Raw genomic sequence first — 18026 nt, 5'->3', positions numbered from 1 at the left:
CCACGGACATCAGAGTAATTGCCATAATCATACATAAATCACAGTAGTCTACTTGAAGGTAATATATAATTTTCAGTTAGCTATTATTATATTATAATTAAATGATTTAACGTATTACGTTATACATCATTGTATGCATGTACATATATATAAATATATCAAAAATATTAACAAAGGTTACACAATATTGTTATCAAAAACATTTTCATCTTTCTCTTCCACATCAAGCATGTATTTCGCATCGCTACAGAGGTAATTAATCGGCTTGTCTCGAGATGCTCTAAAGTTGCTGATGATGATTGCTGATTCCAGTTTGATCGGCACAATGGATGTAATAAACATATTTGCATCGGATTTAGTTCCGTCATCATCGTCAAGTGCTTGCTTGTGTTCACTTAATCCAGTTGTGCCATCAAATCCCCACTTAATCATCATTTTCTCCAATTCGTCATCACTAAACTTTTACAGCGTGGACGCATTTGCATCAACAATCCTCATTGTCGTGTGCTCCAAGAGATCCTTTAGTTTCACTTCTGCAGACGTTTCCGAAACTACTAACCCTGTATTGGGATAACAGCACTTTTTAGTTTGCAGCACTTTGTAGTAGGACGGATACAAAGGCACATTCCGATCCAGAGCTCCATTACGAAGCTTTTCGTATTGGTCTTTCGATAAATTAAGATCCAATATTAACGCAAGAGCTTCCGTCTCCGAATAGGGTCCAAAGCCATTTTTGGATGATTGCATAGCCGAACCCATTTTCACGACTCTTGTCGGAGTTGTTTGCGTTGCCTGTTTTACAATGAACGCTGTATCTTCTTTACCATCCTCACGTAATTTCATTTGGGTTGCAAATGCAAGTTCATCTGTTGGGTAGTTAGACCGCATTGCAGACGTCTTGCGTCTCTTAACAACCTCCAAAGATTTTCTTCCACGACCGCGACGGGAAGATCCAGAAGTACAAGGGAAACGATCAACAGCTTTCTGTGGTAGTTTGAAGGGGCTATCGAAATAACCACGACTGCTTTCAAGCATAGCCCGGTTGTGGGTTTCCCACAGTTTTTTTTTTAAATATTTGCATGTCGCCTTCACAAAATGGTTGATTTCAGCTGCCACTTGGGTCCAGAGAAGTTTTTGACTGTTACGGCATTGATTATGTTTCAATGCCGTAACAGTCAAAAAGTTCTCTCGACACAACGTCTGATTTATCAATGTCGTTTCCCTTAAATCCTTTCCACAGTTTAAAAAGCTTTCGCCTGTCGATTTCAACTGAAATTTTATTTGATAACTTATAATTTAAACTATTTTTGAAATTGTCACAAACAAATAACTTCCATAGATAACTCATTTATTTCTCACTTTTGGGATCTGCTACGGAAATGTTGAAAAAATAACCTTCACATTTTCTAAGGAATATGCGTTTAATGCTGCAAAACCGATCAATGTGTGATCAAACTTTGTTATATTATCACTGAGCCTACTTTGATTCAGTATTTGACAAATGCGCGCTGACACTGAACTACGGAACGACTTTTAAAAAATACAAAACAATCAACGAGGATACTAAAAGGGACAAATGTTTCAATGGAATTTGAGATCACTTTTGAACAAGCTTTCATCCTATTCAAGATTCACTTGCCGGATTTTGCCGGATTTTTGTCTGTGAGGGCACAAAATATATAAAAAAAATTACTAAAGTTGTGAATAACTCAGTCTGTGTAATCTATACCTTTTGGACGTCTTTAACAAAGTTTTGTATTGTGATAAAATACATATATTTGTTGAACATTATAGTCTTCTAAAACCTATAGTTTTTTAAATATGTTATAAAAAGTGAAAAAAATTAAATTTTGTTGAACAGTCATATTAAACGCTACGTATCTCAAAAACTAAGGAATATAGATGATTTGGATGTTCAACAAAGATTTTTGTAGTGAAATTATCTACAACTTTGCTCAAGACACCACATACCTATCTTGTAAATGTAAAAAGTTAGATTTTGCAGCGCCGCCTGTGGTGGAGTTCCGAACTAAAACCTATCACTAGTCTTTGCGCCTTATTTTATGCAAAAACTCTTTTAAAGACACCATAGTGAAAAAACCGACATTGAAGGCGCAAATAAAAAAGTTCGTGATATTGAGCATTCAAACCACTGTGCATTGTAAGGAATTTCCGGAGAGAGTTGGAATAAACTTTCGGGAAAAGATTGAATAATCTTCCAGAAGATGTTGAAAGATGTGCAAAGCCGGATGATGTTTCGATTCATATGAGTAACTAGGTCAAATTTTAAATCTGTTCACAGGATGAAAATAATTCCCGATTCTCAAAAAGAGCCATTATCTGTATCCCGATTCCCGGGTCGCCAAAAATGACCAAGAAAAAGCCGTTGTGTGGATCAAAGTCCAAAGTCTAGTTCAAGATCAAAATTCATTCAAGTAGTAGATTCAAGAACGCGATTTTTAAACATTGGAAAAGGCGTACTATTTTTATAAATTTTATATTGTAGACTATACGAAGAAGGAGTGAATTAAAAATGAAGAGAATCCAAAGCGACATACACTATTGAAGGAAGAACCATTTAGAAATAATGTTCCTCACGAATATATTTTTATTATTAAAATGTTCACTTTTTCTCGGCTCCGTAGAGTCTTTTGTGCATTTGAGCCATAATAAATAAATCAATGGAAAAAAGAATGTGTTTTTTTAAATCAATTCTGTTACATAAAACAATTAGGAAATGTGATCGAAATGTGAACTTTGGCAGCCCGCTGAAGATCTGAAACAAAGGGTGTCCACAGTTAAAGTGATGCAGTTTAACTGTGGACACCCTTTGAAGTACTCGCCAAGAAATAAGTCTCTCAACCGATTGTCATAACATTTTCAGGGAATGTAGGACTATGTATAAGCTTTGTTTAGGTATCTTTATTTCACTCTATTTCTTCCCCAAATCCAAATGCCCAAACTTTCTTCTTAATTCCACCCATAAGGTTTTGCACAACTCTGTGCTTTTTTTCAGCTTTCAACCATGATTTCAACATTTTAGGTGTGTTTGGGGGAATCAGACCCTTCGGCACGAAATTGCCATTCGTCTTGTACCACTCCAGAACGTCCTTGGAGTAGTGACAAGAAGTTAGATCCGGCCAAAACTGTGATTTGAGAATCGGAAGCAGTCGTTTCTTCAGGCACGCATTCGTGTAAACTTAGCCATTCACGGTTGTAGTTGTTATAAAAGACTTGCTCCATTTGTCGCATGAACAAATCGCCTGCCAACTAGGGAACTTCGACACTTGCTGTTTCCTTAGGGACTCTGAAACATCTTACTTGTCTTTCGCAGTCACATACTAGTTTCCCGGAATTTGTTTAAAGTCCGCTTTTACGTATGTTTCATCGTCAATGATACTGCAGTGTAGTTTTGTCAAAATTTGTGTGTACAGCTTACGTGCCCACATTTTAGCTGTCATATTCTGTCGTTCATTGCAGTTTGGTGCTTTCACACCACGAATGAACGTAATCCCGATCGTTTCTTAGTTTTCTACAGGAAACTTTTTGTCAGGTGCAGTTTTTTCGCGACATCCCGAACGGAATAGTTGAGTTTGCGTTAGACGACATCAACCACTCGCTTGTGATCTTCAACGCAGTACGGATCGCTTTTTCTTGCACTCACTTGACAGTTAAAAGTTCTCATAAACGTTTTATGACACGAGAAATAGTAGATTCCCAACATCTTTCCGATGGCTCGGTGCGAAAGATGTGGGTTGTTGGGGTTAGTGTGCAAAATTTTCTCGCGCATACACTGTTCCTCTGAATCCATTTTCAAAACTACTAGAAATTTTACAATGAAACTCACGCAGTGTATACAATACACGCTGAGACTATTTCGCCCAAAATTTCATTAAAATTAACCTAAAGGGCAAAATGTTACAGCTTTTCTAAAGTGATGCAATTTAACTGTGGACACCCTTTATTACCACAACACGTGATCTCGCAAAAAGTGTCTCTAATATAGAAAAAAATAATGATCTGACGTAACGCTTTTCATCTTCAATGCTATTCGAGTTTCTACTAAAGAATTACAATCAATTTTTGTGTTCAAAAACATTAAACCTAAATTAGTAACCCAACTTCCAAGAGGTTTCATGTAAACCCACCAAACCGTACCGGTTGCAATCAATGTTATTTGAAAAGACTATTTGCGCCAGACTATTGTGCACCGAAGAACCTCACCTAACCGAAGGAAAAAAGTCTTCCGCTTCATAAATATCGAAACTTTATTGGCTTCATAAAATGCCAGGAAAAAGTGCACACACAGACATTCTTGCCCGGCGGACTTTCCGAACCCGCAGCCAGAAATTACCCCGAAAACCGTGTGTAGCCATAAGTTCTGTCTCCTTCCTCCCACTACCGGCGAATTCGTCGGAAACTTTGCTCTCGGACCTGGCCGTCGTGTTTGTTTTTATTTTCTCCTGCTTCCCAGCAGTTGTCCGGTTGTCATAAAAACCGGAGGACAAATAAAGTTTGATTCTTAAGCGGTGGCCGATGGTATGGGAGGGCCCCCCGAGTGTTCTAATGAGGGTAAAGCTCGCTCTCGTTCTCTTTCCCTCCTTGGGGGAATCTTAATTAGAATCGGACAGCTTTTCAGAACGGCTTTCCCGACGCCTTAGAATTCTTTATTAATGTTCTTAAAAACCCCGGGTCACTAAAGCAAAAGTTGCCGCCCTCCGCGCTGGGAAAGTAAAATTAAGCAGAGAGAGAGAGAGGGGGACAGCAAAAAAATCACAAAGTTCCACGGAGCGGAAGCCTCCGAACAAGAGGAGATTTTTTGATTAATTAATTTTACTTCCTTTTTCATCGGAGTGAAATTGACAATTTTCATCACTTCTTTTCCGCGAAACTTTGTCTGATGTATGTGCGGGGCTGCTGCCCTGGTAATCATCGGTTGTCGTGGACGAAAACTTGGTTTAAAAATTTCTTGCGTGATTACGCTCATAATTAAAATCAGCGAGCAAAGTCTTAGATTGAAAGTTTTCTTGGGTTTTTTTTTTTCGACGGGTGCTCATCTTAGCACGCTGTCATCACCATCATCGCTAAGTAGGCCAGTGGTGGTTGGGCTCATCGACTAATTTCACTTTCGTTCGCGCAGATCAAGTCGCGCCGCTTGCTTGGCCCACAGCTGACAAGCGGGAGCACCTTTTCACGCGGAAGCTCGCCGATTAGAAGGTAATTTCGTGGCTGATTTTGATGAATGGAAAGCGCGACGAAATTTTCAGGTTTCTCATTGCACGGAAGAAAGGGCGCGCAGCAGAAAAACAAGCGAACTATTTAGGTGTTTACCCAGCGGGCCAGTTCGCTCCTTTGTGTGCGCGGATCGATTCTGAATTTTCGGGAAATTGGATGCACTTCAATTGCTATCAATAAACCGCGCTAGATTACAATTGGTGTGAGTTTCCCTACCGGTGAAAAAAAATACTGGTTCAAAACAAAACCGCGTGTGAAACTGAACCCAGTTCACACGAGCGGAGCCTACTATGATGGGTATGTAAAATTCATCAACTACCCTTTTGATGAGCCTGCTTGGATTTACCCGAAGCAGTGTTCAAAATTAAAAAGTTTGTTTATGTTTCGCTTTCAGTTCACACGTTTTCGGGTGATTCATTATTTCAATTTCCATCGAAAACACAAATGATCCACGAACAAAACGGGCAAGGGCTTGTAAGCCCAACCGACAAAAATGAAGCGGACATGCATGAATATATTTCTTGCCGTGCTCTACGGGAGAGAACCATCAAAAATTATTATTTTCTACGCTTCTTCGACGCCGACGGTACATTGCTGCTCAATCCATTAGTCCCACTAGGAAAAAAGAAGGTTTCACGACTTCAACTCTCGACTTTGGTGGGACGTGCCTTGGGTTTAGAAATCGCTCTGTGCATTGTAGATTTATTGGAGAATTGTATCCAAATTTTGGCCTTTCCAATCTAACATAAAACCCGAAAATCCAGAACAGGAATGATGGATTGTCATTCATGCGATCCATTTAGAACCCTAATGAGCTTGTTTGGCGCGGCCTACCGCCAACTGTTGACGAGCGTACCTTGAACTTGCTCGACCGCGCGCTTCTCACCCGGAGATCCACCACAGGAGGTCCAAGATCTCAATATTCGATCAAGTTTCGATTTTGAATTTTAATAATCGAAAAACAGCCACCCATCGCGAACTGTTGCGACGACTTCCCACTCTGGCGGATAATCTTTCGGGTAATACGCGCACAGCTGGCCGGCACTCATGCCGAGCCGAAAATTCAACCGAACCATTCGCCTTTCCCACAGTCAGTCGCGAAAGATCGTTTACCGATCAATGACGTGCAAAGAAAACACGAAACACAATTACGATGGTACGATGGTTAATGAATTCCAAATATGCAGTCTGGTTCCTCCGGTAAAGGGGAACATGGAAAAGCATAAATTTATTACACATTTCCTATTTAAGGAAAAATGAAAAACTACACTCAGGAATGGAACATATGCTTAGCGCAAATATATCATCCCGCACCCATGGCAAGAAGGGTTCCTTTTCCAAGCGAGGGCGCATTATGCTGCAAAATTCTGAAATTACATTTAATTTTAAGCCGCGCGTACCGACCGACCTGCAAGGCACATGATGGCAAGTCTTCGGTGAGTTAGTAGCTGCCTTATACGATTGTAACTCCGACAAACAACCAAGCCAAACCCAGAGCCGCAAGAGAGTTACGGCAGAACTATTACAGCACCAGCTAAGCTGGCCTCGGTTGGTGCCTCCTCCTGCTGCTTCCTAGGCCACTATCAAATAATGAAATCTAAATTAAAATTAAACAATTGGTTACATACTCCACACACACACACACAGTACACTAGCAGTATGGCGCCCTCTCTCGCGAGCAAGCGTACCTACATATGGATATCGCACAGCACCGCAACTTTCTTGAACGGGGAGCCCCAACATATGGCTCGTTAAGGGAATTCCTTCCGACCAACGACGACGACGGGCAGGTCAACTTGTCCAAATATGCATATCTCGAATGTGGTCACTTCGAAGAAAAAAACTATCATTCATTTTCCGTCTAAACACATCCTGCGGGTAAATAGCAAGCGATCAGCGGACGCAATTTTGTTGTCTTGTTATTCTTCGAGTGTGCATCATCCAACATATCCAAGGAGGCTAGGAGTTAAAACATGGAAACCGCGTGCTCGTCGGGAAATAATTACCGGCATTCATTATCCTCACCGTCGTCGTCGTCGTCGGTCGTAAGCCGGCCAGAGTCTTCGTTCCTCAGAATAATGGCGGTGGTTGCATTTATCATGTGTCGCTAGCCTGCATTTGCAAATTGCATTAGAATAGATATGATGGACTTTGCTGCAGAAATTAAGACATTACATCGTTAAGCACTGTGTCTCTGACCGGGAAATCTGGATTAATTTGGACAAGAATTTGATAGCTTCTAGATCTTTGATTGGATTGGAAAAACCAAAGGGCAGGACACTTGGTTGAATATATCAATATGTTTTTTGATATTTACATTTTCTTGGTATGGTCTGGGAAACAAACTCAGCACTAAAAGCTATTTCTTGTTAATGTATTAGGTTTTTAAAATACTTAAACTTTTTCGTTGATGTATTGAAATATTCGATAATATTTGCAAATCTATCTAAGTTGTCAAACTATGGTAAAAACTTATCGAATATTTTTTTTTTTGATATAGGAACCACGGTATTTTTAAGACGTGAAAAGAGTCTGGAATTGTCTTCCATGATCATAGACGGCTGCAGGCGTCAACAAAACGGTGGGGGGGGGGGGGTAATGTGAGCGTGGTATTACGAGAATGACAAAAATGTTTTTTTTAATTTGAGTAATCCACGAAATGGGCACAACCTAGCAAGAAAATACGTCGCAACTTAGAGTACAGAACCTCACGTCTCAAGTAAAGACCCCAGACTACGGGCAGATTTAATTAACAGATAATTTTTCCCACAAGTAATCCTGTCCATACGTTCTTCTCGTATTAAACCAAGGCCCACAATATTGCATCGTCGTCGTAGTCGTTGGATACATCATGTAGGCGGGCGATTACTTGCTTATAATTAGTGGAATGTGCCATTTTCAGTCCCAGTCGGCGCCTACTTCGCCCACGCATGTCTCCTTCCCGAAAATGCCAAACTTAATCATACGAGCTGGCTCGAATGATGCTTATCACAGTTGTTTTGACCGGTTTGCGGGCTGAAGCTGCGATGTCAGGCAGTTATTGTACTTCATCGAAACTTCGACGTTTCGGGTCCAGGAAACAAAAGCAATAACCGTAAGTTTGAGCGGAAAAGTTTGATTACTTTTCCTTCTTGCGTTCTAACACGCATTCGATTGATGTCGATCGTTGTCGCCGTCACTGAGCAGACTGCTGAACATGTTTAATGCGTCTCTGCCTCTGGTGCTCATCTCTTGGCGCGCCGTAATTAGTGTGGGAAGAAGCCTGTAACACGAGGAGAGGATTCGTCAATGGAACTCAACGAACCAGTCTCGTCTCGCGTTTTAAAATTGATTTTTATTGGCAATTTTCGGTGGTCACTTTATGGTTCCTGATAGTTGAGACTGACAGGGGACAGGATAATAAAAACTGTCAAACGGTCAGCTTTACGAGCGAGTCTCAGCTGCTGGTAGTCCGGTATGTTTTTTTTTCGTTGTGATTCTTGGGAAGTGGAAAACGTTAGAAAATAACTAGAATTGACAGCAAGAGCGCACTCTAGCGCTTAATGGGAACAGAATCGTAAACAATCACGTATTGGTGTGAGCGGCGGTGGAAATCTTGAAGTTTTCCCCTTGATTGAAGCAGTCAGGTGTCGCCGTCGCCATGGCAACCGATGGACTGAATTTGGGTAGATGATCGATGAGTTTTCGCTTTCTGCCCTTCGGGGACAGCGCCGACAGGAAGTGAATGAAATTTGATTGAACTTTTCCCTAAATTTCCGCCCGGCTTCGTCATCGTCGTCGACAACGCGTCGGTCGAAGCATAGTTAGGGAAGAGACATCTAATTTGCCATTAAAATCCAATTTCAAGTAATATTTTGGATGAAATAACTTTAATTACCGTCAGTCATAGCGGGATGCCGTGCCATCGTCGGACCAACTTTTGAGGTTATGGTTCACAACTGCGGAAGGCAAAGTCTATTAACGCTCTGTCAATGTTTGTGCCAGCGATTCATTTTCTCCTTCGACGATGAACACACAAGTATAAATTGTCTTTCTATTATCGTCATCAGTTTGATAAATACACGCACAGCTTCTCAGCCAACTAGGATGTCACCACAGACGAGGGAAAGTTTCGCGCCGGGGCGCTTCGCTTACTTGGATGCGGAAACAAATTGCAGCCAAGTTGTAATCGAAGGAGCTCTAATCATGGCCTGCTGCTGCTGCTGTTGCTGGAGCCAGCCACGAGTCAAGCAAAGAGAAGAGGACGGGATGTGTTGTAATGTGCCATCGGCAACTGAATTGGGAGCTTCCGTCGTCTCAGGCCAAGAAACAGAAGAAGAAAGGGTGCCAATGAGACAGAGAGATCTTGTCGTCACACAGAAGGAAAGTTTGTACGATATTTAAGTATTAATATAAATTGATGATTATAAAGATAATAAACAGAGACATTATTTCTTCTTGGCTTCTGCGGTGCCGGGTCGAAGCGAGCACAATGATACAACTCGGTCGGTATCTTATTTTTATCTTGCTCGCAGGGCAAAACACGAACGACACTAGTAGTGTAGTGTAGTGGAGCACCACTTTCCTAGAGCTGGAGTCCCGAACATAGAAGACGGCACACACAGAGAGACAGGATACTTGAGTATTAATTTTCTTTTATTCCCTTTTTCCGTTCCAATTTCTGCAAGGATCTCGTTCCTTGGATGGCACTTGACTGCTTGAGCGCACACCCGGAACGAAACAGGACGGAGCGGGATTAACTTCTTAAAGATTAGATAATGCTTCGCTTCTTGGTACTACACCCTGGTTGTCCTGAAGATAGATTGCGTTCACATGGACTCCGCATTACATCGTGGATAATAGGACCATAAGATTGTGTCCTGCCGGTCTTGGACGTGTGCAAGTGAGTCGGAAGGTGGTGAGGGGTGAGAAGTATTTATATTAACCCGGTTACTGCCGCTTCGCATGGGCAAAATGTGTCCTCGGATATAATTTGCCATGGCTTCCCGGTGGTACGATGTGAGGATAAGTCCTGCATCGAATTGGCTGCCACCGGAGAAAGCTATGGGAAAGGTCATAATAAAATGCTTATTAAACGGGGGAAAAAACTTTGTCAATAAAACGACTTAGTGGACGAGAGACTTTTTTCGAGTTGGAAAAGCAGGAACATATTGTTATGCGTGTTATTTACTGGTTGCGAAATAGTCTGTTCGTGGTAGAGTGTTATTGCAATCACCTAACGTTGATTTACTAAACATCTAACGTTCAATCGTCAGAATTGTTTGGAGTTTTTTTTTTAGCATAGAACTCGATAGTGCGCATTTGTTAAGAGGTGTTTAGGTTTGTTGTGATTGACTACTGAAAGTAGAAAGCGAGCAAATCAAACTCATCCGTTGATGAGAGGTGGTGAGAAGTGTTTCCCCCCACCACCACTGGCAAAAGGGGTGATCGTCGATTCGCTCATGTACCTCCGATGTGCGGAAACAGTTTAATCGATTGTTTCACATGAACGAATCGACGATCATCCTTTTTGATAGATGTGGCGAGGGGAAAAACCCCTCACTACTCCTCATCAGCGTATGAGCTTGATAAAGGAGATGCTCTACCCGATTCGTAGCTTCCTCAAAATTGTCATTTGCTCGCTTTCTACTTTCTATATAAAATGTTCACACTGTCGTTTTATAACGGAGCTAAACTGATATATCAACTCTCAACACTTTCATCTCCTCATATATCGTATAAAAAGGCACACTTTAAGTCTAATATTAACGTTAAGCATCTCCAACTATATAAATAATTCAATAATTCCAAGAACGAAAGATCAGGGATCAACTGAACGCACACGCTTAGCTAAAAAAGTCTATGATATGTGATTAGAATTATGCACACAGTGCATTTTTTCATGAACAAAGGACAAAATCATCAACTTTTCCACGATTTGCAGACCAAATTTCACTTTCACAGCAAATACTTCCAAGAAACTTAGATCTACACTTGTGTAATGCACCACAACTGCAGAGCAGATGTTCCGAGGTTTCACGTTACAAATTACAGAAACGACAGATATCACTCTGAACCTGACCAATGTTCTTCAAGTGATATCTACTAGGAGAGTGCCCATCTCTTTTGGTATATGTTTTATTAGGAGTAATAAATCTTTTCGTCTGGTTGCAGTTTGTGACAGTCATCCAATTGGCCATCACCCTTTGCTCTTCCCAGCATTTGAGTTGCATTTTTACCGTACAAAATGATGTTCCACAGCAGTGTTGGTAAAATATCAAAAAATCAAATCTTTGTCGATCATGCTTGATTTTCGTAGACAAAAATCAACAAGCAAACATCTGCGGTTGATTTTGCAAGCTGTGATATCGCAGCTCGGAATATGAAGCTAAACTGTGGTGAGATTGAGTTTAATGATTTTTGCTGTACACCCGAACGCAATCGAAACTTCCATACCGGCTGGCAACAGTCCCTTCTTGTCTGCCATCGGTGAAGAGTAAAAAGAGATAGCAAACTATGCTTTCTCTTTCTAAGAAAACGATATAGAACGGAATCATGTTTGTGTTGAGTCAGCTCTCAGCTTGATTTTTGCGAGTTGTCAATAGTCTCGCAATATCAAAGGAGCTTGTAAAATCAATATCAAGCATGATATTTTGTTCCAATATCACGCGTGATATTGAGAGCGTATGACAGCGGGAAAATATTATATGATTGAAGATTTTGCCAACACTGTTCCACAGTATGGTTCTGGGCCAACAACTGTGAATTGGAACCTAAATTTGCTAGGTCGCCTGCCCTTTCATTCCCTTCAATGCCACAGTGCCCTAGTACCCAATATAAGTTTACTGAGTTCCGTTGGCACAGTTGCCGAAGTGAGAGAATACATTCCCAGACGATCTTTGATGTACATTTGTAAGCACTCAGTTCTTTCAGCGCTGCTTGACCATCAGAAAAAAATACAAATATTTGCACATCTGTATTTCCTCCTCAGACAAACATGTACACATTCAAGTATTTTCCGCTTGAAACACTGTTGGACAATGTCCCATCGCTACTGAAATATTTGTCCCGGGGCCAAAGATTCCTGCACCTGTTCGTATTCCAATTTTTGAGCCATCTGTGAAAAATATGATTGAGCCTTGACGAACGTTAGGACCACCAGTTTCCCAATCCGAACGTGCCGTTTCACATACGTTGAAGGGAATTTCATAGTTGTCCTCTGGTTTCATCCAGTCTCCATTCATACTCATCACTGGTTCTCTTTGGAAGTATAGTAAGATGCTTAGATGACCAACAAGATCACCTGGCATGACTTGTTGTTTGATCTTTTGAGCCTTAGAGCACTTCTTTCCGCTTCTAGTTGCACATGTTCATGCAAGGCAGCAGATTGAGGATTGCTTCTAATGCTTTTGATGGGGTGCTACGCACCGCACACGTTATTGCAATGCATGCAGGATGTTTGCTAGTTTCCTCTGTGCAGTAGCCTCTTTTGATTTTGGCCACTATACTAACGAAGCATACGCTACTTTTGGACGGATTATTGATGTGTAAATCCACATTGTCATTTTTGGTTTCAAACCACACTTTCTTCCAATAGTTTTGTAGCATGCCCACTAGACTGATGCAAAATTTGAAATTTTCGCTCCCCAGTGTTGAAACGGTTTCAAATCAGGTCTTGATTAGCCTCCAAAAGTTTATACTCATTTGATAAGAAACTGACTTGGCACAAACCACTTGAAGTTTACATGGAAATTACTATGGGAAAACAAAACTTTTTGTTCATTGTCTTCTAGCCTTTTTACATATTGTACTGTTAACAAATTCTATTGCTTTTGTTATGGGAATTTTTATCAGCTACAACTTTGCAAAAAATCGTTTTTCAGCCAAACGTCAAATTAAATAGTTATTAATTGTTTAAGAGATTGATAATCTTATGGCAAGATTAAACAACTATATTGTGGGCAACACTGTATTCTGCAGTGTGACATAGTAGCCATGATTTTTGTCCTCTATTCTACGCGCCATAAACACCAATGTTGCCTGCTGAACAGTTGATTGAGCATAATCATAAGACATCAGTGACTTGAATCATTGATAATTTTTGTTCCTTACATTTGATCGAAAAGTGGCCTTCAACAAAGTTGTAGCTGAGAAAATTTTCAACAAGCTCAGCTACAATTTTTTAAAGTAGAGTAAACTGGTGAATTTTGAGATAGATATGAACCGAAATTAGAGTTTATCCATATCAATTCCCATATAAACTTCAAATGGTTTGTGCCAAGTCAGTTTCTCACTAAATGAGTTCAAATTTTGGGAGGCTAATCAGAGTGCTATTTGAAACCGTTTGAGCACTGTGGAGCGAAAATTTCAAATTTTGCATCAGTTTAATGCCCACAGGGCACTGGTTGCTTTGTTAATCACAGATCAAGCTGAGCACTCCAATTCAACTTGGCGTCCAAAATAACTCCTAGGTATTTGACCTATTCATTAAGATGGATCTGCTCTCCCTTCAAGATTGAATTCTTTTAGGTTAATCTTCCTCTTTCTAGTAAAGGGGATAATAACGACGTTTGATGGATTAATACCCTCTTGGTCAAACTTTCCTCTTACTATAATGACTATGTCATCCGCAAAGCCCGCAACTTCAAAACCTTTTGCTTCCAGGCTTGTTAGAAGATCATCTACAACTAAAGACCACAGCAGTGGTGAGAGAACTCCTCCTTGAGGACAACCTTTTGTTGCCTTTACTGTTATAGATGAGCTACCCAGCCCTGGAGTGATTTCCCTTTTCGTAAGCATAGTCTGAATCCAGTTGACGATGTGCCTATTGAAGTTCCTTGCCTTCATGGCGTAAATCATAGAGAAATAGGATGCGTTATCAAAAGCTTCTTCAATATCCAAGATAGAGCAGAGTGCAATTTCTTTAACTGAAAGAGATTTTTCAATTTTTTTACTAAGTCACTTTCCGGATTGATACGCAAACTGAAAGTTAGATAATGGATGCGTGAACATGTAAGTTGAATTGATAATCACCTTTTGCATAGTATTTAACAAAATTGATGAAAGACTGATGGGCCTGAATGATTTTGGATGCGTTTTGTCGCGCATCCCATTTTTTGGTATGAATATAACTCTTACCAATCTCCATTTTGACGGAATATAATTTAACCTTATACTTGCCTTAAAAATCTTAGTTAGAGCCGGAATCAGCACTGCTTCACCTTTTTAAAGTAGCGCCGGGAATATGCAGATTTAAAGAGCTGAAAAGATCAGATTACCGAAAAAGGGCATGGGTTTTGTAGAACATTGGAATACATTTTCAAAAAAGGAGGCTGACGAAATCGGGACATTACTGTATTCCATTTACATTTGCATGATTTATCACATATTTCCGGAGATCTTCGAGGTTGGAGCGTAGTTGCTTTTGTAGATGGGCACGTCATTTGCCGGTTTCTCGTGAATTGGGGCTCAGTTTGGAAAAACTAATAACACAAACAGGTAGAGGAATATTTCCTCTATGATTTGGTATAGTTTGTTTGCAGGATTGTTCTTTTGTTCGCGGGAGACCGGTTGTTGGCGTGTTGGGTTCTTCGAATTTATGGTCGTAATCTAATACACACAGTTGATCACAATACGAGCCTAAAAGCTGCAGTGACCTAGTGAGCACCATAGCTCGAGTCGCCTGAAAGTATTGTGTATCGCATGGAGAGCCCAACCGAGATGCTAGCCTATTAAGACTGCAGTTGGTCAACCCTCGAAAAAAAAAAAAATAAAAAAAAAAGTTCTTACCGCATTTTCTACTCTGGCCTCAGTGAAGATTTCATCAGCTATATCTGGGGTGGTGTCTCCTGTTCTTTGAGACTCTGAAGAGGTCTCCTTAGAACATCTTTCATCAACAAACTCAAAATTAGCCGATTCCTCACACAAGACTGATCCTGGAAAATGCGTTTCCACCATTAGATCTAAAGTTTCAGGAGGAGATTTGGTGAAACCTCCATCAAGACATTTAAGATTACCAAGCTCTGTCGTATGATCTTTCGAAAGAATTTTGTGTAACCTTGCCACTTCCGAAATATTGTTTATGCTTTCACACATTCGAATCCAAGACCGCCTCTTAGATTTCCTTATTGCGTTATTATATTCAGGTAGAGATTGCTTGACTGTGTCCAATCAGAAGTGATTTTCGCCTTATTGAACAACTTACGAGAAGTTTTCCCAAGACGTTCCAATTCGAATTCCACCACGGTACATCCCTGCTAGGAAAGGACCGCTTGAAAGGACAACTAATAATCCTTTCGTTTAACTTTTGGAATAATAATTCTAACTGTTGAATCGATTCAATTTCAATATCATTTGTAAATATGTCAGAATTCAAGCACTGTGCATAATGATCCCAGTTCGTTTTCCTATGATCCCTAAATGCAGAAGGTGACAAATCACCCCCCCCCCCCCCATTCAAACATAACATGTTTATGATCAGATAAAGAGATTTCATCGGACACATGCCAATTCCGATTTTTTTACTCCGAAATTGAAGGATTGCATAATGTAAAATCTAAAACTTCCTGTTTAATGACATTTTAAAAAAGTAGGTTCATTTCCTTTGTTGCATACATCTACCTATATTGTAAAAAAGAGAAATTCCAAAAGGCACTCACCTCGACTGTTGATGTCCGTTTCCTTAGAAACGATTACATGTTTTAACAATCATTTTCCAATCACATTGGAACAGAACTGGACAAATTTGAAAGCTCAACTAATGCAATAAAATTAACGACTCAGTTTTAATACCTGCTTTTGTCAAGTCGTGAATCCGTACCACTTTTGATATGTTGCCAAGTTTAATACTCAGCTCCAAGAAGTACGGAACCTAAATTTCTATGGTCCTATACTTGCAGAAAACCGTTTTCTCAAATTATGTATTGTTGAAATAAACATGCTTTTGAATTTAATTCAAACCTAAATATTTTTGTTAAAAACATTTCTTAATTTGCTTTAAACTATTCATATGAATACATGAATAAACATTAATATTTTTTATTTAAATGAACAAAATTTGGTAGGATCCGTGCATAAGAACTAAATCATCAATATATTCTGGGGAAAAAATCTTTCCGTCTATAAAATTTCGCAAAATTACCTTGGAATTCCTTTCCCTTTTAATGCTACAAGAAAATCATTGCAAATTTCCATTAAAACTTCTCTTGAATTCACCTGAAGTTTACGCTACAATCACCATGAAATTCGTTGCATAATTATTTTAGAATTTTACTAAGAACTAACTAAGTGAGAATTCACCAGGGGCTGTCTCTAAAATTCTAATTGAATTCTAAATAAAGCTTTCTATAAATTCATACTAGATTTATGTAGGATTTCTCCTCAAGATGTGTTTGAATTTCATAAGGAATTATTTTAAAAATTCGCATTAAATTGTTACATCTCATTCAAAAGTCTTGTATATTTTTTTAAAGTTCTTTAAATGATTTAAATTTCTTTTTAAATCCAATACCTAGAATATTTCACTTACTCCAAGAATCATGGAAACTTCTTGAATATTGAAATATTTGGTGCGAGGCCTAGAATTCAAAGAAGAATTTTCATTCAAATTCTGAAACATTGAATGTTTTTGGATATCTTGATCTTCATAAATATATTTAAATTTTAATTATATTTAATTTGAAGATAATATAAATAATCTAACATCGTCCAACATATTTTTCCGGAGAAGAACTGAGTTCAAACTACTTGTCCGAAATATACGCGATACGCGAGATTACGAAAAACATGCTCTCTTCTCACCCAACCGAAAATTTCCGGGATATTTAATCATTAGACCCACCCCGCATTCTCTCGAGCATCGGCATGGCACCGGAGTTGACCCCCAGCAAGGCCCAATTAAAAACACAGCTCGGTTTGAAGTGCTTCGCTCCGGTCTGCACGTCGCAATCCTTTACGCTAGTAGCTAGCTTATGCATGTTTGTGACTCTAAAACAACAACAACAATTTCCGTGGCGACTTTTGCCCGCGCAATAGAGAATCAGACGTCGGCGGCAGAGCCTCACCAAGCACCAAACACATCATCAGAATCCTTCAACACTTCAAAGAGTGCTCTCTGCTGCAGTAGCAGAACACACACTCAGCAACCCGTGCAGCTGTAGTGTTTCCATGGTCGCAAAGTTGTGTATGTTCGTGCGCAATTTTTTTTTTTTTTCCTCCTGGATCAGCAGGCGATGGACGACGCTGGCGGGCTGGGATGCATAAATAGATGAAAGAGAACTTTTTTTTCGCCTACTACGACTAAACGAAATGCGGAAAACCTCCTAACTACACAAACACACAAAACTACGGTTTGCTTGGGTCGGTTGCGGGAGGCACAAAAGTTGAACTCTGAAATAATTTAAACACAAAGTAAAATAGGTTAATTCAAGTCACATTCAGATCTGCAGCAGCAGCAGCGCCCACGCAAAACACGGGGTAAAGCAGCTTTTTGCAGCAGCAGCTCTTTTACTGAGGAAACAACATCACATCACAAAGGAGAAGGAAATGAACGGAGCAACAGAAGGCGAAAGTTTTGATATCTGAACTGTGTGTAATTGAAATGGGAGAAGGATTTTCCATCCTTCTGAACTGCTGCTCTTCAGTTCTGTAGTGCGGTTGGTTTTCTGTTTCTTATTTCCCCGCTGATGGCGGGAATGTCCGGGATTCCGCGCATTCATTTCTTTTTTCCGCTTCGGTTCAGCTGAAATTAGGTTGAACTTTGAGAATCCTTTACCGGCGCGGTCTTCGGGTAAAAACGATGGGACTCGACGGGG

General features: G+C 40.0%; 1 protein-coding gene across 7 annotated transcripts in view; it reads left to right on the top strand.

Annotated features, from left to right (window-relative positions):
• Ten-m (teneurin transmembrane protein Ten-m) overlaps nucleotides 1-18026 on the top strand; it is a 409761-nt gene that overhangs the window by 46870 nt on the left and 344865 nt on the right. The window lies entirely within an intron of this gene.

The sequence above is a fragment of the Ochlerotatus camptorhynchus genome, unplaced genomic scaffold, assembly GCF_037179485.1.
Source record: "Ochlerotatus camptorhynchus isolate MF236.1 unplaced genomic scaffold, CSIRO-AGI_Acam_v1.1 ptg000443l, whole genome shotgun sequence".
NCBI lineage: Eukaryota > Metazoa > Arthropoda > Insecta > Diptera > Culicidae > Ochlerotatus > Ochlerotatus camptorhynchus.
The sequence above is the reverse complement of the archived record's forward strand: the minus strand, read 5'-3'. Positions and strand labels throughout refer to the sequence as shown.